General features: G+C 39.9%; 1 protein-coding gene and 1 long non-coding RNA gene across 4 annotated transcripts in view; one reads left to right on the top strand and one right to left on the bottom strand.

The window, feature by feature from the left end:
• The window catches only part of NR6A1 (nuclear receptor subfamily 6 group A member 1), a 209,601-nt gene that overhangs the window by 97,394 nt on the left and 85,096 nt on the right, over positions 1-27,111 (bottom strand). The gene's annotated exons all lie outside the window — the stretch shown is intronic.
• Positions 23,393-27,111, top strand: part of LOC308618724 — a 41,519-nt gene continuing 37,800 nt past the window's right edge. For both annotated transcript variants that reach the window (XR_014016076.1, XR_014016077.1), the window contains exon 1: positions 23,393-23,858. This is a non-coding gene — a long non-coding RNA (uncharacterized lncRNA). The remainder of the gene's footprint in view (positions 23,859-27,111) is intronic.

Below are 27,111 nucleotides of genomic sequence, written 5' to 3'. Positions count from 1 at the left end.
TCTAAGATCAGTTTTTCTAATGGTCCTTGTCTGAAGGTTTTCTCTCTGACATTACTGCAGTATTTTACATCAACAGCTATTTCAGAAGACAAGGTAGCCAGGTTCCCCAAAGCAGAAATAGGAACAGAATAAGACTGTGGCTTAGATACCACCAAATCTGACACCTGGCCATGAAAATTCAACAGTGAGGACACACGACTTTGTTGAAACATGTCTAGGCTCTGAAGCGCATTAGTTGGTTGAATTTTGATCATGTTAGTTAACCTTTCTGAGCCTCAAGTTCCTTACATTAAAAATGTAGTAATAAACACTACCTTTCAGGATAGCTATGAAAGCTAAATAGTATAAATAAGGTGAAGAAGGAGGGACTCAAAGCCTAGAGCATGGTAGGCACCCATACCTACCTTTCCTACACACACTTATATACATACTTAGCTAGCATTCTCTCTGCCTACTTCATATGATTTTTGTGAGGCTCAAATAGGGTGATGTCTATGAAAGTCCTTAATCAAGTATCAGTAAAAAATAACTGTCATTATAACTAAGCTCAAAACTCTGCTCAGGGCACAGTGATGAATATTTTTTTATAATCCTTGTCTTCAAGGGGCTAACCCTCAGATAAGTGAGCTACAAGTATACAAATGAGTGGAATATAGGTAAGAAGTAGTAGAATTAGTAACTGCTAGAAGAGTGGTAATAATAGCTAACATAATTGAGCACTTACCATGGGCCAGACCTAGTCTAGGTGCTTTACCTATATTATCTCATTTTATCCTGAAATAAGCCCTATGGAGCACATGCTATTATATGCATAGATGTGGAAACTAAAGCACATGATGGCTAGGTAATTTGATTAAATTTACACAACTAGTAAGTGGTGATACCAGGATTGAAATGCATGAATTCTGACTCTACAGCTCATACTATTAGAGATGCAGAGGTGTGAATTAAAGAAGTGGAGAAATAATATGGTAACAAATAATGGGGTCTATTAATGAACTCACTGAGCACTCATATTGTGCCAGGCCTGGGCTAAGCACTTCACATGTGAGCTCTTACTTAATTCCAAAAACCCTCTGTGAGCTAGACACCAACCCAATTTTACAGATGAGGCAACAGATTTAATGAGGTTGGGTTACTTGCTCAAGGTCTCACAGCTAGTTACCAGAAAAAAACAGATCTCAAACTTAGCCCTGTCAGTGTGTAAAAGCACATGCTCTTAACCTCTTTGCTCTTTGGATCAGTGGCAGGCAGTAGTGTTCAGGTTGGGCCTTGATGGCCAAAAAGAATTTGAATAGCTGATAATGAGTTCTGTGGGATTCCAAAGGGCACAGCATGAACAAAGGATTACACAGAGGAAGTCTGGGGGCTTTAAAATAAAAATACAATCACTTTATTTTGTAATCCCTAAATCATCAGACAGGCTGGATATTCTTTTCTGCCATTAAAAACAACCTTCTAAATTACAACAGCAGTATATATGTTATCGAATATTGGGAAATATATAAAGAAGCAAAAATAAGAAAATAAAGCATGTCTTAGAAAAGATGTCTTTGAAAAGAAGAGAGTTGTAGAAAATTAGTTGGAAAGGTACTTCAGGGACTGACTGCAGCAGCTTTTTAAATGCTGGACTGGGGAACCAAAACTACATTCCAAATGCATTGGAAGATCGTGAGCAGAGAGGGAGTATAATTAGAGACTTAAGCCATGCTTAAGACAGACTTAAACAGAGAGATAAGAGGCAAGAAGATCAGGAAGGAACCCATTATAGTAGACCAGGTAAAAGCTAAGGGTCTGAGTTATGAGCAGGCTATGTATCATGACCACTGTAAGCTCAGACTGAGTCAGACCTAAGTTTGAACTTGGCTCCATTACTTACTAGCTATGTGATGCTGATTAAGTTAACTTAAACCTTGTGAGCCTCAGTTTCATCACCTATAAAGTAGGGATAATATAACCCACGTAAAGAGTTGTTGTGAGGGGGCTTCCCGGGTAGTGCAGTGGTTGAGAGTCCGCCTGCTAATGCAGGGGACACAGGTTCGTGTCCCAGTCCAGGAAGATCCCACATGCCGCGGAGCGGCTGGGCCCGTGAGCCATGGCCGCTGAACCTGCGTGTCTGGAGCCTGTGCTCCACAACGGGAGAGGCCACAACAGTGAGAGGCCCGTGTACTGCAAAAAAAAAAAAAAAAAAAAAAAAAAAAAAAAAGAGTTGTTGTGAGGACTAAGTAAGCTATGAAACAATTAATGTGATTCAGGTTTCTCAACTTCTACACTATTGACATTTGGGGCCAAATAATTCTTTTTTTACGGAGGAGCTATCCTGTGCATTAATAGGATATTTAGCAGCATCCTTGGTCTCTACCTACCCGTCCCCTCCCCACCCGCCCTGGCCCCCAGGTTGTGACAACCAAAAGTGCTCGACATGGTCAAATAAACTCCGGTTGATAACTACCTGGCATAATTTCTGGCATATAAAGTATCAATAAATACAAGCTTTAAAAAATGATTGCAGGGAATGAAGGGAGGGGAAGGTGGTTACTCAGTGATGAAAACAGAAATGTAAAAGTAAAACAAAGACAGATATGATGAATTGCCTGGCTGACTGGATATGGAGATCATGAAAGAAGAAGGTAGAGGAGATGACCAAAGCTTTAACTCTGTGTGATTCATCTAACCAAAAGAAATAAGGAAGAAAGGAGAGTGTGAAGGCTTAAGGGACCAAGGGACATGCAAATAAAGATATTTGAAAGATTAAGTATTCTGGTCTTGGGCTTCCCTTGTGGCGCAGTGGTTGAGAGTCCGCCTGCCGATGCAGGGGACACGGGTTCATGCCCCGGTCTGGGAAGATCCCACATGCCGCGGAGTGGCTGGGTCCGTGAGCCATGGCCGCTGAGCCTGCGCATCCGGAGCCTGTGCTCCGCAACGGGAGAGGCCACAACAGTGAGAGGCCCATGTACCACAAAAAAAAAAAAAAAAAAAAAAAAATTCTGGTCTTTAGCTAGGGAGAAGGGTCAGTATAGGTCTATGAATAAAATATAAAAATCACTCTTTATGTTTCCTGAGCTTTTAATGTTTTCAGCTATAGTTCCAAAGTGAGTACTAGTCACAAGCCTTAATTGTAGAGCTCTCAGAAGAAATAAACTTAAAAGACATGTTTGACAATGAATATGTATTGTCATTAAAATCAGAAAAAAAGGTATTCTATTTTCAGAAGGAAATGTAATCAGAAAAAATATATAAAGCAAATAAGACATTAAGAAAAACACTACGAATTTGTACAAAGTGACAGACTTTTTTAGTTTTCCATCCTTTCACCAGACAACTGAAAAACTGGTATATACTGATCTTCCGAAGATTAAACCAACTTCAGAGCTTCTAGTATGTGCCATATATTTTAGAGATACTGGTGAAAGAAAAAAGTTGAATCCAAACCTATGCATGTTCAAATTCCAGTAGTTTGATACCTTTCGGAAAAGTCAGATCTTTCTGACTCTATAGCCTTCTGGTCCCCAGCAGACCCCCATGGCAACTCTTGCAGCCTTTGCTAAGCCACCTGAGCAAACAAGACTGTATCCCTGCTTGTCACCTGCTACGTAGTCTATTCCAAGGCCCTTTCAAGCACTAGTCAAAGCAGAAAAGCACTGAAACTGATCTGACACATCTACATAGTGACTGTACTTTGATTTTTCCAAGATTATTATGTTCTGTGGTCTCCATGAACCAATGTTCTATAAATTCCAATATTCAGGAATTCAAACTAAATCTCCATATAAAAAGTCCATGTGATATCATGACACATTTGCCAAAATCCATAAAGTATAAAATATGAAGAGTGAACCCTAATGTAAACTATGAATTTTGGATGATAATATTGTGCAATATCAATGTAGCTTCACTGATTGTAACAAATGTACCATTCTGGTATGGGATGTTGATGGGAGGGGACTGTACAATATGTTTGGAAGCGAGTATATGGAAACTCTCTGTACTTTCTGCTCAATATTGCTGTGAACTTAAAACCTTTCTAAAAAATTGTCTATTTAAAAGGGAAAAAAAAAATCTCATGTGAGATCTGTTGTCCTGATTTTGGATTCAGAAAACGTGATCCTTGTAGATGTGCAGGAGCAGATGTCAGAGAGACGACTTATGCTAAGGGCCAGAGACAAGGTCTGAGAAAGCAAGCTCTGAACTCTTGGGATAGTCATGAAGAAAATAAAATTTTCCAATCAAAATATGCAGAAATCGGGCTTCCCTGGTGGCGCAGTGGTTGGGAGTCCGCCTGATGATGCAGGGGACACGGGTTCGTGCCCCAGTCCAGGAGGATCCCATGTGCCGTGGAGCGGCTGGGCCCCGTGAACCATGGCTGCTGAGCCTGCGTGTCTGGAGCCTGTGCTCCGCAACAGGAGAGGCCACAGCAGTGAGAAGCTCACGTGCCGCAAAATAAATAAATAAATAAATAAATAAATAATGCAGAAATCCAAATGGTGAGCTTTCTCATTGCAGTTGGATAAAGACTCCCATTTTTGTCATGGGGTAAACTTATATGTGCCAAATTTACAAAGAGGGGTGTAGAAAATAAGTAAATGCCTTGTCAGGAAGCTCTCTAAACTAAATGACAACTTTTGGATAAGGTTAAAAGTAGGAAGAAATGACATCCCTATCTCAAATTCTTTAAAAAATCAATACCACCTCCAGTTTCCAGTCTGGCCATGTCAGGAGCTTAGAAGTTGCCGCTCTGTCCTAACAATAAGAAAAAGCTGAACAAAATGGAAAATCAACAACTCTTCATAGATGTGGCAGAGAAGTGAGGTCAGATGGCAAACCACTGTCCCCAAAATTGGAGAGACAGATACAGATAACAGAGAATCACAACCTACTAAAGCTGAAACTCTTGAGCAGAAAATTCCACAGGAACCAGTGCCAGAGTAAGAACACCTAAGCTGTAGTTGATGAACTGTTGGAAGCTAAGTGTGGATAACTCTGAGAGTTAAAACTCCAGAGGGAGGACTTCCCTGGTGGTCCAGTGGTTAAGACTCCATGCTTCCAATGCAGGGGGCATGGGTTCAATCCCTGGTTGGGGAAGTTCCACATGCTGCATGGCGCGGCCAAAAACAAAAACAAAAAACTCCAGAGGGACCCAGTCACAGGAGGGCTCCACACTTTTTGAGTTTTACCTCCAAAACCTCTACCAGGACCTCACAGTGAATATCAGAGAAAAATTCCTTCTTGCTTCCAGAAGAGAGAGGGGAAAAAGACCCCTGAAATATACCAGAGCATTCTGTTCTTACAAGGCCTGCATTCAGGAAAAAATTATTTTATTAGAGCCTAACTTGCTGGAGTTTTATCAGAGCCTAACCAGCCTAGGAGATGGGAAATACCCAACTCTAGCTTCCTCTAGCATCCCACATGAAGAAAGAGGAATAACCCAACTCCAGCCCACCCAGCCATCCTGTCCCACCTAAGGGGCAAAAAAACCCTTAGACGCACTAGTAAAGTTCACTGTTCTGCGGCACTGGCTCATCAAAACACTGAGACCAAATCAAAGGACTATAGAATGCTTCCCCTTCCGCACATCTTACCACTACATTACTAAAGGCCTGGTTATAGCAGTTCCTCTTACCTAGTACACCACATTCAATTTTCAACAAAAAAACCCCACAAGGCATACTGAAAGGCAAAACAAGCATCAGAAATCAGAGTCAGACACTGCAGAAATGTTGGAATTATCAGACCAGGAACTTTAAAGAACTATGATTAATATGCTAAGGGTTTTAATGGAAAACAGACAACATGAAAGACAGATGGATAATTTAAGCAGGGAGGTGGAAATTCTAAGAAAGAATCATAATAAAATGCTAGAAAATAAAAAATACTGCAATAGAAATGAAGAAGGCTTTGATAGGCTCAATAGTAGACTGGGCATTGGCTAAAGAAAGATCTCTGACCTTAAAGATATGACAGTAGAAACTCCCCAAACTGAAAAGCAAAGAGAAAAAAGACTGAAACAAACAAAAGAACAGAATCTCCAAGGACTGTGAGACAACAACAAAAGGTGTTACGTATGTGTAACGGGAATACTAGAAGGAAAAGAAAGAAACAGAAGCAGTATTTGAAGTAATAATGACTGAGAATTTCCTCCAAATTAATGTCAGATACCAAACTACAGATCCAAGAAGCTCAGAGAACATCAAGCAAGATCAATGCCAAAAAACCCCCACTACACCTAGACATCGTATTCAAACTTCAGAAAATCAAAGGTTAAAAGAAAAAAATCAAATCTTGGACTTCCCTGGTGGTCCAGTGGGTAAGACTCCAGGGAGTCTGGGTTCGATCCCTGGTCAGGGAACTAGATCCTGCATGCATGCTGCAACTAAGAGTTCGCATACTGCAACTAGGAGTCCACATGCCACAACTAGGAGTCCACATGTCGCAACTAACAAGTCCACATGCCGCAACTAAGAGCCCGCATGCCACAGCGAAGATCCCACATGCCACAACTAAGACCCAGAGCAGCAAAATAAAATAAAATAAAAAATAAAATAAAGTATAAAAATAAAAAAAGGGTGACTTATAACTTAAAAGAAAAAAAATCTTGAAAGAAGCCAGAGGGAAAAAACATCTTACCTATAGAGGAGTAAAGATAATAATTACATCCAAGTTAACCTCAAAACGATGCAAGCAAGAAGGGAATAGAGAAAAATGTTTAGGGTGATGAGAGAAATAAACCCACCAACCTAGAATTCTGTATCCTGTGAAATTATCCTTCAAAAGAGAAAGAGAAATAAAGAATTTCTCAGACAAACAAAATTGGAGAGAATTCATTGCCAGTACACCTGCCTAGCAAGAAGTGTTAAAAGCAGTTCTTCAGAGGGAAGGAAAATGTTAATAAAGTCAGAAACTCAGATCTACATAATAAGAAGGAAGAGCACTAGAGAATAAGTAAAGGTAAAATTAAAACTTATTTTTCTTATTCTTAGTTCTAACAAGTAACAGTTTAAAATAATAATAGCGGGCTTCCCTGGTGGCGCAGTGGTTGAGAGTCCGCCTGCCAATGCAGCGGACACGGGTTCATTTCCCGGTCCAGGAAGATCCCACATGCTGTGGAGCGGCTAGGCCCGTGAGCCATGGCTGCTGAGCCTGTGCGTCCGGAGCCTGTGCTCCGCAACGGGAGAGGCCACAACAGTGAGAGGCCCGCGTACCGCAAAAAAAAAAAAAAAAACCAAAAACGTAATAGCATGTATTCTACTGTATATACTTACGTGTAAATGAAATGAATGACAACATGATATAAGGGATGGGAGGTAGGAATTAGGAATATTTTGTTATTATAAGGTATGCATACTACTTGTGAAATAGTATAGTGTTATTTGAAAGCTGACTTGGATTAGTTGTAAACGTATATTGCAAACTCTAGAGCACCACTAAAAAAAAAGTTAAAAAAGAAGTACAATTGACATACTCAGAAAAGAAAGAAAACAGAATCATATAAAATGCTCACTTAAAACTACAAGAGGCAGAAAAAAATGTGGAAGACAAAATCAAGGACAAATAACAAGGGCAATAAATAGAAAACACTAACAAATATGGTAGATATTAATCCAACTATATCAATTATCACCTTAAACATCAATGGTTTAAATGCACTAATTGAAAGACAGAGACTGTCAGAGTGGATCCAAAAACAAGACCCAACTACATGTTGTCTATTGGAAACACACATATAGATTAAAAGTAAAGGGATGGAGAAAGATATATCATGGTAACATCAATCAAAAGAAAGCAGGTATGGGGCTTCCCTGGTGGCGCAGTGGTTGAGAATCTGCCTGCCAATGCAGGCGACATGGGTTTGAGCCCTGGTCTGGGAAGACCCCACATGCCGCGGAGCAACTAGCCCCGTGAGCCACAAATACTGAGCCTGCGCGTCTGGAGCCTGTGCTCCGCAACGAGAGGCTGCGATAGTGACAGGCCTGCGCACCGCGATGAGGAGTGGCCCCCACTTGCCGCAACTAGAGAAAGCCCTCACACAGAAACGAAGAGCCAACACAGCCATGAATAAATAAATAAATAAATAAATAAATAATTAAAAAAAAAAAAAAGAAAGCAGGTATGTCATCAAAACACAAAAGTGTTTTGATGTTTGATGTGTTTGAAGGACACCCCTGCCCTGCTTTCTTTTGATTGGTGTTACCATGATATATCTTTCTCCACCCTTTTATTTTTAATCAAGAAGACAACAAGTAAGTCTTGGTGAAGATATGGAGAAAAGGTAAATCTTGTGCACTGTTGGTGGGACTGTAAACTGGTGCAGCCACTATAGAAAACAGTATAGAAATTCCTCAAAAAGTTAAAAATAGAACTGCCATAAGATCCAACAATTTCACTTCTGGGTATTTACCCAAAGAAAACAAAAACACTAATTTGAATATACATACATACATACCAATCTTCATTGCAGCATTATTTACAATAGGAAGATATGGAAGCGACCTAAGTGTCCATCAATAGACGAGTGGGTAAAAAGATGTGGTTATGTATATAAAATGAAATATTATTTGGTCACTAAAAAAATGAAATCCTGCCATTTGTGACAACATGGATGAATCTAAAGGATATTATACTAAGTAAAATAAGTCAGATGGAGACAAATACCACGCAATCTCACATTTGGAATCTAATAAACAAAACAAAATGAAACAGACTCACAGACACAAAGAACAAATAGGTGGTTGCCAAAAGAGGGGGGTGGTGGAGTGGATGATATTGGTGGAGTGGATGATATTGGTGAAGGGGATTCAGAGGTACAAACCTCCAGTTATATAAGTCATGGGGTTGTAATATACATCATAAGGAGTACGGTCAATAATATTGAAAGTTGTACAGGAACAGATGGTTACTAGACTTACCATGAGGATCATTTCACAATGTATACAAATGTCAAATCATTATGTAGAACACCTGAAACTAACATAATATTGTATGTAACCTATATTTATTTTTTTAAAAGTAAATGAATTGACAGATGGGTAGAGGGACAGATGGATGGATAGATATGGATTAAAGCAGAGTGAAACATTAGTGGGAGAATACAGGAGGTGGGCATATGAGTATTCACTCTACAGTCTTTAACTTCTCTGGTGTTTGAAATTTTTGTAATAGTATTTGGGGAAAAGTTTTTTAAATACTTCAAAAAAGTTATAATTTTTGGAACTGACTGATGAGTACATCAGGGCTCTTTATACCATTCTCTTTACATCTGCATATATTTGGATATTTCCACAATAAAATTTAAAAACTTTAAAAACAAGTTAACAGGCTAAAAAAAAAAGTAAGAATGGGTATATTAATTTCAGACAAAGCAGATTTCAGAGTGAGGTAAGTTATCAGGGATAACATAATGATAAAGGCATCAGTATTCCAAAGATGACATAACAACCCTTAATGTGTATGCACCTAACAACACAGCATCAAAATATGAGGTAAACTCTTTATTTAAATTTACAACTCTTTGACCCAAAATGTGGTTGAATACTTATTCATGCTGTTTCATTTTTAAATTTTTATTTATGTGTGTCCAATTTTTATTTTTATTGTGACATATATCAAAAGTATGTGTATGTATAATTTAAATCATCATAATAATATAGTAAACACTAATTTATAAATTTTTAGCTTATGAAAAAATATGAGGTAAAAACTGGTAGAACCACAAAAAGAAATAGATTTGAATCTATTATTATAGTTGGACACTTTAACACCCATCTATCAGATATGGACAGATCCACAGCCATAAAATCAGTAAGGACATAGCTGAACTAAACTGAACTACAAATCAACAGAATATAATTGATATTTACAGACTACTTTATCCAACAACAGCATATTACACATTCTTCTCAAGCTCATGTGGAACGTCTGCCAAGATAAACCACATTCTGGATCGTAAAACACACCTTAACAAACTTAAAAGAATAGAAATCATATAGTGAATGTCTGCTCTCAGATCACAATGGAATTAAACTAGAAATCAATAACAGCAAGATAGCTGGAAAATTACTTAAAATATTTGGAGATTAAACAATACAATTCTAAACACATGGGTCAAAGAAGAAATCTGAAGAGAAATTTTAAAAATATCTTCAAATATTTAAAAAATGAAAATACAACTTATCAAATGAAATACAACTTACCAAAATTTGTAGGATGCATCAAACACAGTGCTTAAAGAAAAATTAATAGCACTGAATGTTTTAGAGTTGAATTTGAATTCAATATTAGAGTTGAAAATTGAATATTAGAAAAGATCTAAAATCAATAATCTAAGCTTCCACCTTAGGAAACTAGAATATGAAGAGCAAATTAAACCCAAGGCAAGCAGAAGAAAAGAAATAATAAGAACTAGAGAAAAAAAAAATCAATGAAATCGAAAATAAGAAATCAATAGAGAAAATCAACAAAACCAAAAGCTGGTTCTTTGAAAATATAAATAAAATCGATAAGCCTCTAGCCAGGCTAAGAAAACAAGGGAGAAGACACAAATTACCAAAATCAGAAATGAAAGAAGTGACATCAGTACAGATCACACAGACATTAGAATAAAGAAATACTACTATGAACAACTTTAGGCCCGCAAATTTGATAACCTAGATGAAATGGACCAATTCCTGGAAAGACATAATCTCCCAAAACTCACACAAGAAGAAATAATCTAAATAGGCTTATTATTAAAGAAATTAAATCAATAATTAATTATCTTCCCAAACAGAAAGCACCAGGCCCAGACGGGTTCACTGGTGAATTCTACGGAACACGTAAGAACAAAATTATACCAATTTTCTATAATCTGTTCCAGAATACAGAAGCAGAAGGAATATTTCTGGGCCTCCCTGGTGGCGCAGTGGTTGAGAGTCCGCCTGCCGATGCAGGGGATACGGGTTCGTGCCCCGGTCTGGGAGGATCCCATGTGCCGCGGAGCGGCTGGGCCCGTGAGCCATGGCCGCTGGGCCTGCGCGTCCGGAGCCTGTGCTCCGCGACGGGAGAGGCCGCGACAGTGAGAGGCCCGCATACCGCAAAAAGAAAAAAAAAAAAAAAAAAAAAAGAAGGAATATTTCTTAACTCATTATGTGAGGCCAGCATTCCAAGACCTTGTAAGAAAATTACAAACCAATTTCTCTCATTAATACAGATTTTAAAATCCTCAACAAAATACTAGCAAATGGAATCCAACAATGTAAACAGAATTATACATCATAACCAAATGGGATTTATTCCAGGTATGCAAGGCTTGTTTGTCATTTGAAAATTATTAATATAATCCATCATATCAACATGCTAAAGAAAAAAAACACTTGATCATATCAATAGATGCAGAAAAAAGCATTTGACAAAATCCAACACCCATTCCCAATAAAAATACTCAGGAAACTAGGAATAGATGGGAACTTCCTTAATGTGATAACACCTGCAAAAAACCTACAGCTAACACGAAACTTAATGATAAGAAACTCAAAGCTTTCCTGCTAAGATCAGGAACAATGCAAGGATGCCCCTCTCACTACTGCTTTTCAACAACACACTGGAAGTCCCAGCTATTGTGATAAGACAGCAAAAAGGAAATAAAAGGTATACAGATTGGGAAGGAAGAAATAAATCTGTCTTTGTTCACAGATGACAAGATCGTCTATGTAGAAAATCCTAAAGAATCAACAAAAAACTCCTGGAACTAATAAGCAGTGATAATAAGGTTTCAGGATACAAGGTTAATAAAAGTCAGTCACCTTCCTATATACCAGTAATGGAACAAGTGGAATTTGAAATTAAAAATACATTACCATTTACAATAGCACAACCCCCCCAAAATGAAATACTTAGGTATAAAACTAACAAAATATGTACAAGATCTTTATGAGGAAAACTACAAAATCCTGATGAAAAAAATGTCAAAAGTACTAGAGAGATATTACATATTCATAGATAGGAAGAGTCAATATCACCAGATACCAGTTCCTCCCACCTTGATTTACAGATTCAATGCAATCCCAATCAAAATCCCAGCAACTTATTTTGTAGATATCAACAAACTGATTCTAAAGTTTATATGGAGAGGCAAAAGACCCAGAATGGCCAATACAATATTGAAATAGAAGAACAAAGCTGAAGAACTGACACTATCTGACTTCAAGAATTATTACAAAGTCACAGTAATCAAGACAGTGTGGTATTGGGGAAAGAACAAATAGATTAATGGAACAGAACAGAGAGCCTAGAAATGGACCCAAATAAATCCAACCAAATGATCTTTGACAAAGGAGTAAAGGCAATAAAATGTAGCAAAGTTAGCCTTCAAGAAATGGTGCTGGAACAACTGGATATCTACGTGTAAAAAAAAAAAAAAATCAATCTACACACAGACCTTACACCCTTAACAAAAATTAACTCAAAATGGATCACAGACCTAAATGAAAAACACAAAACTATGAGACTCCTAGAAGAAAACCTAGATGACCTTGTGCATGGCAATGAATTGTTGGGTACAACACCAAAAGCATGACCCATGGAAGAAATAATTAGTAAGCTAGACTTCATTAAAATGAAAAATTTCTGGTCTGCTAAAGACAATGTCATTAGAATGAGATGACCAGACTACGAGAAAATATTGGTAAAAGACATCTGATAAGGAACTGCTATCCAAAATTATAAAAGAAACTCTTAAAACTCCACAATAAGAAAAAACCCTCAACAATAAGAAAATGAACCACCAAATTAAAAAATAGGTGAGAAACCTTACTAGACACCTGACCAAAGAAGATACAGAGATGGCAATCAAGCATAAGATGTTCAACATCATCTGTCATTAGGGGAGTGCAAGTTAATATGACAAGATATCACTACACACCTGTTAGAATGACTCCCACACCAAAAAAAAAAAAAAAAGAGAGAGAGAGAGAGAGATAATATCATATGCTGGGGAGGATGATGTAGAGCAACCAGAATTCTCATTCCTTGCTGGTAGAAATGCTATCTTGGAAGACAGTTTGGCAGTTGCATACAAACTAAACATACTCATACCATATGATCCAGTAACCACCCTTGGTATTTACCCAAATGAACTGAAAACTTATGTCCACACAAAAACTTACATACAGATGTTTATATATTTATATATAGCAGCTTTATTCATAACTGCCAAAACTTGGAAGTGGCTTAGATGCCCTTTGGTCGGTGAGTGGATAAACTGTGGCACATCCAGACAAAGGAATTATTATTCAGTGCTAAAAAGAAATGAGCTATCAAGCTATGAAAAGACATGGAGGAAACTTAAATGCATATTACTAAGTGAAAGAAGCCAATCTAAAAAGGCCACATACTACATGATTCCAACTGTGTAACATCTGGAAAAGGCAAAACTATGGAGACAGCAAAAAGATCAGTAGTTGCCAGTGGTTAGAAAGGAGGGAGAGAGGTATGAATAGGCAGAGCACAGAGAACTTTTAGGGCAGTGAAGCTGTTCTGTAACATACTGCAAGGGTAATACACATCATTATCTATTTGTCAAAATCCACAGAACGTACAACACCAAGAGTGAAATCTAAACTAAACTATGAGGACTTCCCGGGTGGTTCAGTGGGTAAGACTCTGCACTCCCAACGCAGAGGGCCTGGGTTAGATCCCTGGTCGGGGAACTAGATCCCACGTGCATGCCGCAATTGAGAGTCCACATGCTACAACTAAGAAGTCCACATGCCGCAACCAAGAGTCCGAAGGCTGCAACGGAGATCCTGCGCGCTGCAACAAAGACTCCCTGGCGCTACATGCATGCATGCATGCATGCATGAATAAATAAATAAATATATTTTTTAAAAGAGCAGTGGCTGAAACCAGCAATGGTCATTTTATAAATAAGTTAGTAAGTAAGTAAACAAATAAATAAATAAATACTATGGATTTGGGGTGACAATGATGTGTCAGTGTAGGTTTATCAACTGTAACAAATGCATCACTCTGGTACTGGATGTTGATAGTTGGTCGGGGGTCATACACATTGGGAACAGGGAGTATACTGGAACTCTCTGTACTTTCCACTCAATTTGGGGGTGAAACTAAAGCTGCTCCAAAAATAAAGTTTATTAGTTAAATAAAATACATATGAAAGAAAAAATATTAATTTTCTAACTTTTCAAGTATTAATAGCTAATGCCTTTAGAAGCCTGGAGAAAAAAGGGCGGTAACAATTTTGACAAAGAAGAAAAACATATATTCACAATTTTTAAAGTTAAAAAAGGCTCCCTTAAAACTGCTTAAGTGAATTAATCCCTGCCATGTTTTGTCAGTGGGCACTTATGACTCTAATGGGAATGGTGACCATGTAAACTTCTAGAAAGTGTGTAATTCCAGTGGCAGGTATCTCCTGAACATGACCTCTCTATACATTTAAAAGGTTAACAGGGACTTCCCTGGTGGTCCAGTGGCTAAGACTGCGCTCCCAATGCAGGGGGCCTGGGTCCAATCCCTGGTCAGGGAACTAGATCCTACATGCCGCAACTAAGACCCAGCGCAGCCAAATAAATAAATAAATGTTTTTTAAAAAATAATAAAGGTTAATAGACCTGCTTGGAGAGGCCTAGTAGTAATTACAAATGGTAAGTCAGGCCAAAACGCTGGCCACCAATGGCCTGCCTCTGAACCATATTCCTTGGGAGTGCTGGTACCTGCCTAAGTTCAGCCCTCTGTGACCTGGAATTGAGCTCTGGCTTCTTCCTGTGATACAGTCTGACCCCACGTGGGCTCAGCCCATAGCCAAGTACCTTTCTGCCCTATCACCTTCTGCCCAGTAACCATGTGGCTCTGGATCAGTGGATATTCCAAATCTCAACAGCCCTAGGTCCCTCAATGTTTCAATCAGCTCCTGAAGATTTTGATGCCGTGAGTTTTTAAATGATGTTGAAGTCACCATAACACAACTCTGAACTGAATCTCTTTTTAAAGTTAAAATGTTCAAGAATGATTTGATAATTTAAAGGGAAAAAAGGGGTATAATCACCACCACCATTCTCTGAACACTGGCAATGCCCTTGAGAGGCACTGGAAGTGTGTTAGTGAAGATAGCAAATAGGTAATACAAAGAGACAACTTTGGAGCCACACCAAAACAAAAACAAAAACAAAATCCATACACACCAAAAACAAAACAAAACAAAACCCCACAAAAAAACCTGAGTTAGATTACTGGCTCTGTCTTAGGAATCTTGAAGAAGCTACTACTTAACCTCTCTGTACCTCAGTTTTCCTCATTTGTATAAAGGAGGAAATGACAATGCCAACTTAGTAAGGATGTTATAAGAATTCAAAGTAACAGTTTTGCATAACAGTTTTGCAAAGTCCCATCTTTACCCTTGATGTGATCCATGAGAAGACAAAATGGGGGAGAAAAAGTAGGCTTTATCATATATCTAAAGAAATTATCCAAAATCCCTGCTTTAATTATATAATCGAACGACTAACACTGGACCAGTCTCTTCACAAAAAAATGAGCATTTTCTTGGCAGCCACAGGAGTAATGTTTTATGAGCCACGCCTTCGACCCAATCATACCCACGTGATTTTACCCTTTTCCCTAGCAGACACTGGGGCACCTGACTATTTTTGCCTACCCCAGAAACGAGGTCCAGAAGCTTTGGAGAGCCAACCCAGTTCAAGCCCAAGAGAAAAAAAACCTATGTCCAAGTCATGGCGGAAGAAAAAAAGGAAAAACAAAAACAAAACCCAGCAGGTTAATAAAGGAAACTAGCAGAAGATTAAACTCCAGTTTTTCACTGAAAAGCAACTGCATAAAGACTAAAAACATGAATCTATACTGATTAAAAAAGTGTTGGGGCTTCCCTGGTGGCGCAGTGGTTGAGAGTCCGCCTGCTGATGCAGGGGACACAGGTTCGTGCCCCAGTCCGGGAAGATCCCACATGCCACGGAGCGGCTGGGCCCGTGAGCCATGGCCGCTGAGCCTGCGCGTCCGGAGCCTGTGCTCCGCAACGGGAGAGGCCACAACAGTGAGAGACCTGCGTACCGCAAAAAAAAAAAAAAAAAAAAAAAAAAAAAGTGTTGGAGGTGGGACTTCCCCTGTGGTGCAGTGGCTGCACCAGGAGGATCCCCCACATGCCGCGGAGCAACTAAGCCCATGTGCCACGGCTACTAAGCCTGTGCTCTAGAGCCCTTGAGACACAACTACTGAGCCCGCGTGCTGCAACTACTGAGCCCAAGTGCTGTAATTACTGAAGCCCGCACACCTAGAGCCCGTGCTCTGCAACAAGAGAAGCCACCTCAATGGGAAGCCTGCGCACTGCCACGAAGAGGAGCCCCCACTCACCGCAACTAGAGAAAGCCCACGCACAGCAACGAAGACCCAACACAGCCAAAAAAAAAACAAAAAGAAAGTGTTGGAGGTATCCTAGACAAACCCCACACTACACAGGAATAAGAAAGCAGCTCTATTCCCACAGTGTTGGGTTTTCAAAGGCTTCCATCCTATGACATAACCCTTTATTCTTAAAGCCTAGGAATGTCCCCTTCTGCACAGTCTCATCAACTTAGAGCTCCAATTCAGTTCTACGGTGAAGGTACGATTTTTTTTTTTTAATGTTGGGGGTAGGAGTTTTTACTAATTAATTAATTTATTTTTGCTGTGTTGGGTCTTCGTTTCTGTGCGAGGGCTTTCTCTAGTTGTGGCAAGAGGGCGCCACTCTTCATCGTGGTGCGCGGGCCTCTCACCATCGCGGCCTCTCTTGCTGCGGAGCACAGGCTCCAGACGCGCAGGCTCAGTAGTTGTGGCTCATGGGCCTAGTTGCTCCGTGGCATGTGGGATCCTCCCAGACCAGGGCTCGAACCCGTGTCCCTTGCATTAGCAGGCAGATTCTCAACCACTGAGCCACCAGGGAAGCCCCGAAGGTACGATTTTTAAAGGTAAGTATAGTGTAGCTTCTGTCCCAACCTCAGCCACTACCTGACTTTGTGATTGTTTAAGAATCATTTCTTCTCTCTGAGCCTCACTGTTTCTTTTCTGTAAAATAAGGATAATACACAAAATAGTTTTTTGGGGCACTGTAACTGCTCTGTGTCCTGATTGTTCTGTATCCTAATTTTAAGAAATAAAAATAATAAATGAAAACAATAGGGATAATAACTTTCCCCTCACAGAACTGTCGTGAGAATTAAACTAAAACCTATGTCAAAAGGGCCTAGAGGGCTTCCCTGGTGGCGCAGTGGTTAAGAGTCTGCCTGCCAATGCAGGGTACACGGGTTTGAGCCCTGGTCCAGGAAGATCCCACATGTCGTGGAGCAACTAAGCCCATGCACCACAACTACCGAGCCTGCGCTCTAGAGCCCGAGCACCACAACTACTGAAGCCCATGTGCCACAACTACTGAGCCTGTGCTCCAGAGTCCGAGCACCACACCTACTGAAGCCCATGTGCCACAACTACTGAAGCCCACATACCTAGAGCCCATGCTCCACAACAAGAGAAGCCACTGCAATGAGAGGCCCGCGCACTGCAACGAACAGTGGCCCCTGCTGCTGTAACTGAAGAAAAGCCTGCATGCAGCAACAAAGACCCAACACAGCCAAAAAATAAATTAAATTAAATTAGATTAAAAGGGGTGGTGTAGAGCAGCAGTCCCCAACCTTTTTGGCGCCAGGGACCAGTTTCCTGGAAGACAATTTTTCCACGGACTGGGGTGTGGGTGTGGGTGTGGAAATGGTTCATGCGGTAATGCGACCGATGGGGAGTGTTGGGCAGTGGCAGATGAAGCTTTGCTCGCTCGCCCGCCACTCACCTCCTGCTGTGCGGCCTGGTTCCTAACAGGCCGTGGACCGAGGGTTAGGGACCCCTGGCCTAGAGTACAGCACATGTCTGGCTCATAGTAAACAAAAGGCATTAATTCCCTACCCTTTCCCTTTGATACAGCCTTATCCTCCAGCGGGAGAGGAGGACATGATTTCTCCTTTCGGCAAAATTAACTCAACCAGTACCGTAACCAGGTCAGAAAACGGCAGGGCTGGACTCAGACGCTAGATATATTTCCTGTCTTGTATCTGAGCACTGACTCCAAGTTACACTGCAACAGCTCGCTTTTGAGAGGCCACATTCTCACTCTCATAAGCTAGGTATCACACAGCTATTATTTTAAGAAGCCAAGATTAGCCCAGGGGTAGGCTGAGTAACGAGATACAAGTGCTTTGGGAATCTGCTGGTTCCCAGTACAACTAATGAGTAATATAAACTGCATGCTGTCCAACATATGGAAGACAACACCAAGTGGCCAACAGCTCTTTGAAAAAGGCAGAGGACATAATCATAGGAAGAATATTTCTGTCCCACCCTATAGCCTCTGCTTTGAAAATTTATATTTTATATAATCATTATTAAAGGTCATTTTTGGTGTTTTCATTTTTGTTCAGTTTCACTGAAGGTTATAATCACTAGAAAAGCTATACAATGTGGTAACAAGGAAGGACTTTGGAATCATTAGCAATGGTTTAAGTCCCAGCTCTGCTACTTCCTTGCTATGTGACAAATGACAAGTCATAACCTCTCTGAGCCTCAGATTTCTCCCCTATAACGTTTTTTCAAAGTTCAGATTGTCCCTTCAGTGGGTTTTAAAATCAATTTAGTGGCTTGTAAATAATATTTTTTAAGTAAAAAAAAAAGCAGATGACTACATGTAATAAGGACAAGTACTATACCATGAAAGTATGGTTTCAGATATAGATATTGATACATAGATATATATACAAATACGTGTATAATGGATTACAATATAAAATATCTTTCTTACAGAGGATAATGGTCAAAACAATTTGAATGCAACTGATCTATAAAATGAAACTATCAGGTGTGTAATGTTATGTTCGGTATTTTTCACAGTGTTTGAAAAAATTAAATAATATGGGATAAATGTTAGCAATTAACCCTACTAGAGTCAGAATACCTGAATACAACCTTATTTAAGAATACTGGGAAAGGGGGACTTTCCTGGTGGTCCAGTGGTAAAGAATCCGCCTTACAATGCAGGGCGCGTGGGTTCGATCCCTGGTCAGGGAACTAAGATCCCACATGCCGCGGGGCAACTAAGCCTGCAGGCCGCAACTAATGAGCTCGTGCGCCTCAACTAGAGAGCCTGCATGCCGCAAACTACAGAACCCATGCACCCTGGAGCCTGCGTGCCACAACTAGAGAAGAGAAAACCTGCACACCACAACTAGAGAGAAGCCCGCGCACCACAAAGAAGAGCCTGCACACTGCAATGGAAGATCTTGCATGCCTCAACAAAGATCCTGAATGCCACAACTAAGACCTGATGCAGCCATACATACATACATACATAAATAATCTTAAAAAAAATAAAAAGAATACTGGCAAACGGACTTCCCTGGTGGTCCAGTGGTAAAGAATCCACCTTCCAACACAGGGGACGCGGGTTCAATCCCTGGTTGGGGAACTAAGATCCCACATGCCACGGGGCAGCTAAGCCCGCGTGCCACAACTGAGCCGGCAGGCCTCAACTAGAGAGAGAAAATAGAAGGAAGCCCACACACCACAGTGAAGAGCCCACGCACCTAAACAAATATCCTGCATGCTGCAACTAAGACCCGACAAAGCCAAAAAATAAAAAGAATACTGGGAAAGTTCCTCTTTACTTGTCAATTTCAGATTCCCATCAGTATGCCCTTAAGTATATCATATAAATGAAACAGCCATTATCAACTGCCAAGAACACGTCCTTCAAAGTTACTGACACAGAAAGATCAGGTCTAATTAAGAACTGAATTTTAGCCTAAATTAATACAGAAAACCAGCACATAAAACCCTATCCACACAACAGTGATGTTGTGAAAACAACAAGACTCCTGTTGAACGAGCCCTCTGTGATGTGGAAAGAGCAATGAAACCAATGGTTGCCCCAGCATTCTTGTAAAAGAAGTATCATTCTGCTAGGACACCTAGAGCTGGCCACTAACATGTGAAAGCCTTGGCAAAGTCTCCAACTTGGGAAGGACTCCAGTTAAAGGTAGTGTCAGGGGAATTCACTAGCAGTCCAGTGGTTAGGACTCTGTGCTTCCACTGCAGGGGGCACGGGAACTAAGATCCTACATGCCTCCCAGAGCAGCCCAAAATAAATAAATTAATTAATTAAATTTAATTTTAAAAAAAAGGTAGTGTCAGGAGGACTCTTCTGCTTAAAACCTTCCTATCTCCTACCTTTGGGAAAAATCCAAATTTCTTATCACAGCTCACAAGGCCCTACATGATAGGATGCCATCCTACCTCTCCAACATTATCTCCTACCTGCATTCACTCCACTTTAGCCATGCTACTCTTTCTGCTCCTCAAACACACCAAACTCAATCCTATCTTAGAGCTCTTATATCTCGTTCTCATTGCTCAGATCACACTTCTTTTAGCTCTTTATCCTCTAGGATTCTTCTTGTCATCGTTTGGCTCTCAGCTTGTATATTTTACTTCCTCAGAGAAGCATTCCTGGGTATTTCCTCATTTAAGGAGTCCCTCATCCAAATCTACCCCCAACGCATTGTCCAACATCACATTACCCTATTTTATTTTGCTCATAGCATGGTTTCCTGTTTTACTTTATATTACTTTGTAAACTTGTTTTTCTGTCTCCTCACTAGCATGCAAGATCCATAAGAATCTGTTCTGGTTTATTCTTTTTTTTTTTTTTTTTTTTGCGGTACACGGGCCTCTCACTGTTGCGGCCTCTCCCGTCGCGGAGCACAGGCTCCGGACGCGCAGGCCCAGCGGCCATGGCTCACGGGCCCAGCCGCTCCGTGGCATGTGGGATCTTCCCGGACCGGGGCACGAACCCGCGCCCCCTGCATCGGCAGGCAGACTCTCAACCACTGCGCCACCAGGGAAGCCCTGTTCTGGTTTATTCTTGACTCACCCTATCACCCAGAACAGTATCATTCATGTATGTATGAGGAACATCGATTCATTCGTTCTAGTGCATTCATTTAACTGCACTTTCAAAATAACCTAAGAAAGAGAATTTACATACACAGGAATATGTGTGAACTGAGTTCAACAAGGGGTTGTTCAGCTAAAGATCTATAAAGTGCAAAGCTTTCCTCTGAGTATCCACTCATGAACCATCTCTATCACAGGGCTATAGCTCCTGATGCCTAATGAAAGAATATCTGATTTGGAATCAATGCTTAGCCTTAATCTCCTGCTTCCAAACCCACTGATCATCACCTCACTACGGAGTTTGCATAGTGGCTCTGGAGCCAAAAGAGACAAGGGTTCAAATCTCAGTTGTATCTTTTACATGCTATGAGGTCCTGAACAAGCTATCTATTAAATGAAGATAGCAACACTTATCTCAGAGCTGTTTTGGAAGTTAAATAATGCATATAAAACATCTGTCACAGTGTCTTGCCTATAATAAAAATCCAATAAAATTAGCTATAATTCTATTATTGTTCATTAATTCACATTTTTTCCAACTAATTTTTATTGATGTCTACTTCCTAAACAAGAGGCACAGGCACAATTCAAAAGGAATTTACTACAGTCCCTGCCCAGGAAGAGCTCAGAGTGTAATAGGAAAAGATAAACCCATAAAAAATAAATAGAGTGGAATTATGTTTTAAGCCTCATCCAAGAAGGCTGAAAAGAATCTGCCCTTCTCTAGCAAATCTGATAGTAGGGCCTAGTTAGTCTCTAAAGTTAAAAGGCATATCAAAACCCTTCCAACTGATAAAATGGAATAGCTTTTAAGATGGGTCAGAACAGCTCTGTAAAGAAGCCCTCACAAGATTACAAGAATGGTCAAGAATGATTGTCTTAATAGCCAAAAGGTGGGAGCAACTAAGTGTCCATCGACAGATGAAAGGATAAACAAAATGCGGTCTATACGTACAATGGAACGGAATATTATTCCACCTTAAAAAGGAAGGAAATTCTGACACATGCTACAACATGAATGACCCTAGAGGACATTAAGCTAAGTGAAGTAACCCAGTCACAAAAAGACAAGTACTGTATGATTCTACTTTTATGAGGTATCTTGAATAGTCAAATTCATAGAGACAGAAAGAATGGTGGTTGCCAGGGGCTGGGGGAGGAAGGAATAAGAAGTTAATGTTAGGTACAGAGTTTCAGTTTGGGGAAATAAAAATATTCTGGAGATAGGTGGTGGGGATGATTATACAACAATGTGAGTGTACCTAATGCTACAGACTACAGACATTAAAATGGTAAATTTTACTTTACGTATATTTTACCACAACTTAAAGAAAAAAAGGAATGATTGTTCTGTAGTTTACAGAAAGAGGGGGTGTGCATCCCTTCTTTTCTGACTTTGATCATTGTTATATCCCATAGCATATCAACCCAGCTTCTCCAGGTTAAGACAAGAGAAAAATTCCTGGGCAGTCCCCATATATAGGGTGCTGTGTAACATCTAAGAAATTACAAATACTTAAACATCCAAACCCAGAATTTACAGCAAAACAGACAGACGCTATACACTGACCATGGATATATTTCCACAAGTGTAAGAGAGGCAGAAAATAAACCAAAGTATTTATATGTCTAAACACCAGTTTAGGATTATATAAGCTGATTCCTTTATTGCTTCAAATTTAAAAAAAAATAGTGTTAATTTGCATTAAACAAAGCAACTTTCATATACTAAACAAAAATGTCACAACCAACAGTCCAAACAATGGCCTCATTTCCTAGTGGCCCAGAAAGACAGGAAATAATCCCAAGGACCCTAGTTCAGACAGACTAGAGAGAGTAGACTGTGGCTATCTTGCATAAAGGCTATGTCACAGTTCAATGGGATCCTATACGTTGGTAGCTTCCCCCCAGCAGTCCCCTATGTGACTAAGGACTAGGATAAGAGTGACAGCTTCACAAAGGCGATAAGAGATAAAGCTTCTTCCTAGCACATTCAAAGACTCCAGAATCCCAAACTTAACTTCTCTGCTGTCCATCCATCCAATTTTCATTAAGAGCAATTTGTATCATCTAGGAAGCTTCAAGGTCAAATGCTACCTTTATTTTTACCTTATCATACCCATAAAAGCACGGCCAGGGTGTGGTCTGGACATGGGCCTTGGTTAAGATCACAAAAATTCTCAAATAATTGGGTTAAGTTAGAGCAAAGTTCATCAACAATAAGATGACAGAATTCAGGCAAAGTCGGCTTCCTTCTTGCATTTCAGGAAGGCTAGCATTGTTCCTAATACTAGTACATAGGTGTAAGTAACCTCTGAGTGGGTAATGCCACCAAACAAAAGCAACACCTTCAAAGTCTCTCTCAGTGACTAGAGGCAGCCAGACACTCAAACTGCCAGTCCTGAATTACGGCCTCTGAATGGTGAGGGCTTCACATTTCACTGATCAGGGCACAGCCCAATCAGAAGACAAACCCCTGCACTGCCAGGGACCAGCAAATCCGCTTTCTTCCAGTGTGCACATGACTGAATGTGCTTCTGTCCATCATCTGGGTCATATATAGTTCAATGCGAGCTGAGCAGACAGGGCTGCAAGGAAATCTGGCGCGGTTCAATACCTCATCTAGTCTGGGTTCCAGTATCTAATTTTTTTTTACTGACAAACTCATTTCTCTACCGGGACAGGATGCTGTGCTGGCTGGGAGTTCCATTTCTACAGCAAGAATCCTATCTGGAAACAGAGAAGTTGTCCTCTAAGCCACAGCAGCTCGAACTTTTTTGATTGTTGTTGCTGCTTTCTCCCATCACCCCCACCCCCTTTTGACAAAGATCCAACTGTAAAAAGTCTTACGTAACAGTTCAGGACTACTTCGGTTCTTTTACTGGGTAAGCACTTTCAATTTTTTTTTTTTTTTAACTAAAAACCATTTTAACATTGAATCTGTTGAGAGGCTTGACTAAAATCTTTTAAGTAATTTGTGTGGTGAAATACTGTCAGTGGATTTTTTAGTCTCATTTCTGCACGTGCTCCTTTGTTCTCAGAACAGAAGCTTTTTATACACACCCCATAACGCAGCTGGAGAGAGTTATGAAGTCAGTTATTATAAGGAACACAAAGGTTGCTTTGCATTCTTTGCCTTTAGATAATTAATTTTGTATTTGTTTTCTTAAAACGAAGTATTAAAGAAGAGAGAAAGTGAATAAACAAAAGAATAAACTGTTGGAGAATCTAGCAAAGTTTGAAGTTTTTACCACCTTTTTTCTATCTGTAGTTTTGTGTAGCCAAACACTTGTGCTGCCTGGGGCGGTGGGGGTAGAGGCAAGCGTAGACAGAGAGGAACTAAGCCAGACATGGACAAAGGCATGAGCCAAAACCAGACAGTCCTGGCCGTTCGATAGGCCAGCAGTGGGTGAGACAGGTCAGCCAGCTGCAGGGGCGGGAGAGGGGGGAAAGGGGCATGGATGTGTGAGGTGCTCATGCGTGCGATCGTGACTAGATTCTGAAACTGCCAGCCATTTTCCCAGCTATGCTTTGTGCAATCTAAAGGAATGCATCTCCTCTGAAGCAGTCTTGCCAGAGCCCAGTGATAGCGAGGAGTGTGATAAATACCACAACATATGTAATCAGAAAATACTGGGATCTGGGGTGGGCAAGAGGGAATGCAGAGGGTGTGGAAATTTTTTAGTGATCTGGAATGTGTTGAGTGACAGGAAGTGCCCCAAGCTCTCCCCCCCTCAACTCTTCTCAGTCGCGCCTGCTTTTGTCTAACTCTTGTAATCTACACACTACTGCTTACAAAGCTGTCTGAGTTTAAGACAAAAAGAAACATAAAAGGCTCGCTCTCCCGTTCCACAGTACCTGCAATATGGAAGGAATGTAAAAAGCATGGCCCTTTAAGCCTGTGGACATTTTTTCAGGTATACAGGAGAAAGATAATATAATAGTATTCCAAGGATAATGAAATTATGAATTATAGTCAAGCTTCCAAATCTAATTTTTAAAATCCTGATTCTGCTATACTTACAAATGCTTAAGTTGGTTCCTAATTTGAAGGAGGCTTGTTTGGTTGGTTAATACATCGCATTTGAAGTTGTTTCTATTTTCTCTGTATAAATTTGTGCTTTGGGGGGAAAAAAATGCAAATAAGTAGAATGCTCTGAAAAAAAGGAGATTTTTCCCTTCAATGGTTGGAAAGCATTTTAAAGGGTTGGTTTCTTAGAAAAAGCAGCTCCCTCTCTCTCATTCTTGCATGTATGCTATAAAGATAACTTTATGCCATTATAAATGTAAGGTAGAAAACTTTTGACAGAAAAAAAATAGTGTTCTAAGAGAAAAACAACTTAGCATCTTCCCAAACTTCCATATTATCAACAGAAACACTAAACTTAAGAGAAAAGTAGTCAAATAGTTGAATGGCTAACTCTACTTTTGGAAGATGAAATGGAAAATTAAGTGTGAATAAAATGATACTTGGGAATGTTTCCACCTCCTACTACAAAAGATGTTAGTGGTCAGCCCAGGAGTTAATCTTTCCTAGTGTGGCTCTGAGCCTTCATGCCGAGCAGACGTTATTCACATGACGATTCGAAAAGTCCATTCATATATCTCACTACCTGGATTTGAATAGAAACCAGACAGCAATTCTTTAGTTCCAGCCACCATTCGCCCCACTGGACAATAGCGATTTGTTAGCACAGAGTCACAGGCTGTGGGACACAAAGCTTGGAGCTGCAGAAAGATGGGGGATTCAGAGAACAGGAAATTACAGGCCCGATGCACTCCTGGCAGCTCTAAGAATACAAAAAAAAAAAAAAAAAAAAAAAAGGCAACACAGCGATGCCATGTTTAAGAGTTACTTCTAGCGTTTTTAACCACCTCCAATGTCATAAAAGCTCTATTGTTGGAGTATATAAAGTCACGAGTTCCATGTGCTCTCTTTTCTCACTACAGCGAACTTCATGCAATGCCTTGGCATAGTCAGAAAATCAAAAGCACCCAGAGTCGATTAGTTGTGAGCTCTGATAGAAAGGAGAGGAGCATTTTACAACTAAAATGACAGAGAAAAATATGCTACTTAGTAACACATAATAAAATTAATATATTTTACAAATTATTTCATAAGGCCAGACAATCAAAACGAAACCAAATCTATCAAGACTCCAGGGAAATGAATTTTTCTTCAAAATATCATATGAAATCTACTATTTAATTCCATCAAAAGTTTCTTCAGAAGACACATATCAATTTAAAAACTCATCTTACACAGAACATTTCTGAGTTCTGGGCTGTATTTTCCAAAACAAAGAACTAAAATCAAAGCCCTGAGGATTTATTTTGAAATATTAGAAAGGAAAACTAAATTTTCTTTTGTTGGGTATCAAATTATTATAGCTCCCTGGCTAAATTTAGAAACTGTCTCTACTTCCCTCTCTTTAGATATAAAAAATGAAATTAATGGACATTCTAGGTGAGGGGAGAGGGATAATTCTCCAATCTCAATGAGCAGTGGAAAACAGTTCATGGGTTCCTGTCCAGGCCCTCAAGCCTCAACCTGAGCATCAAGGGGCCAGAATGGTGTCCATTTCAACAGGAGTAGCCCCTGCACAAGAAAGGTGTAAATGGTTTTGCTCTTCTGTGATCCATTAGCAAACACAAGTCCCAAATGATATCATACCTGAAATACTCATCAAATGAGATCATGAATAATCAAAAAGTGCTCTGGAAATATGAACTGTTCTATTCTATTTGGTTCTATGGCTTTAGGATAAACACATGCCAAAGTTTATGTTGCTGGAAAACCAATCAGCAACTTTTAAACTACTAATTATTGGATTTCCTCAAATTCTATCATTACTCATCAAACACAAGAATCAATTACTACCTCAAACTGTGCTATAATCACACATGGCTATTTTTATTTGAATTTAGTCAAAATTAAATAAAATTTAAAATTTGGTTCCACAGTTGCACTAGCTACATTTCAAGCACTCAGCAGCCCCACATAACTAGTGGCTATTATACTGGACAATGCAGAAACTGGACATTTCCAACTGCAGGAAGTTCTATTGGACAGTATTGATCTAGAGCATATTTATATCCAGAACACCTGTTTTCAACTGCACATCCAGCTAGACACGA

This window comes from Mesoplodon bidens (genome assembly GCF_964165515.1).
Source record: "Mesoplodon bidens genome assembly, chromosome: 6".
NCBI lineage: Eukaryota > Metazoa > Chordata > Mammalia > Artiodactyla > Ziphiidae > Mesoplodon > Mesoplodon bidens.
The sequence above is the reverse complement of the archived record's forward strand: the minus strand, read 5'-3'. Positions and strand labels throughout refer to the sequence as shown.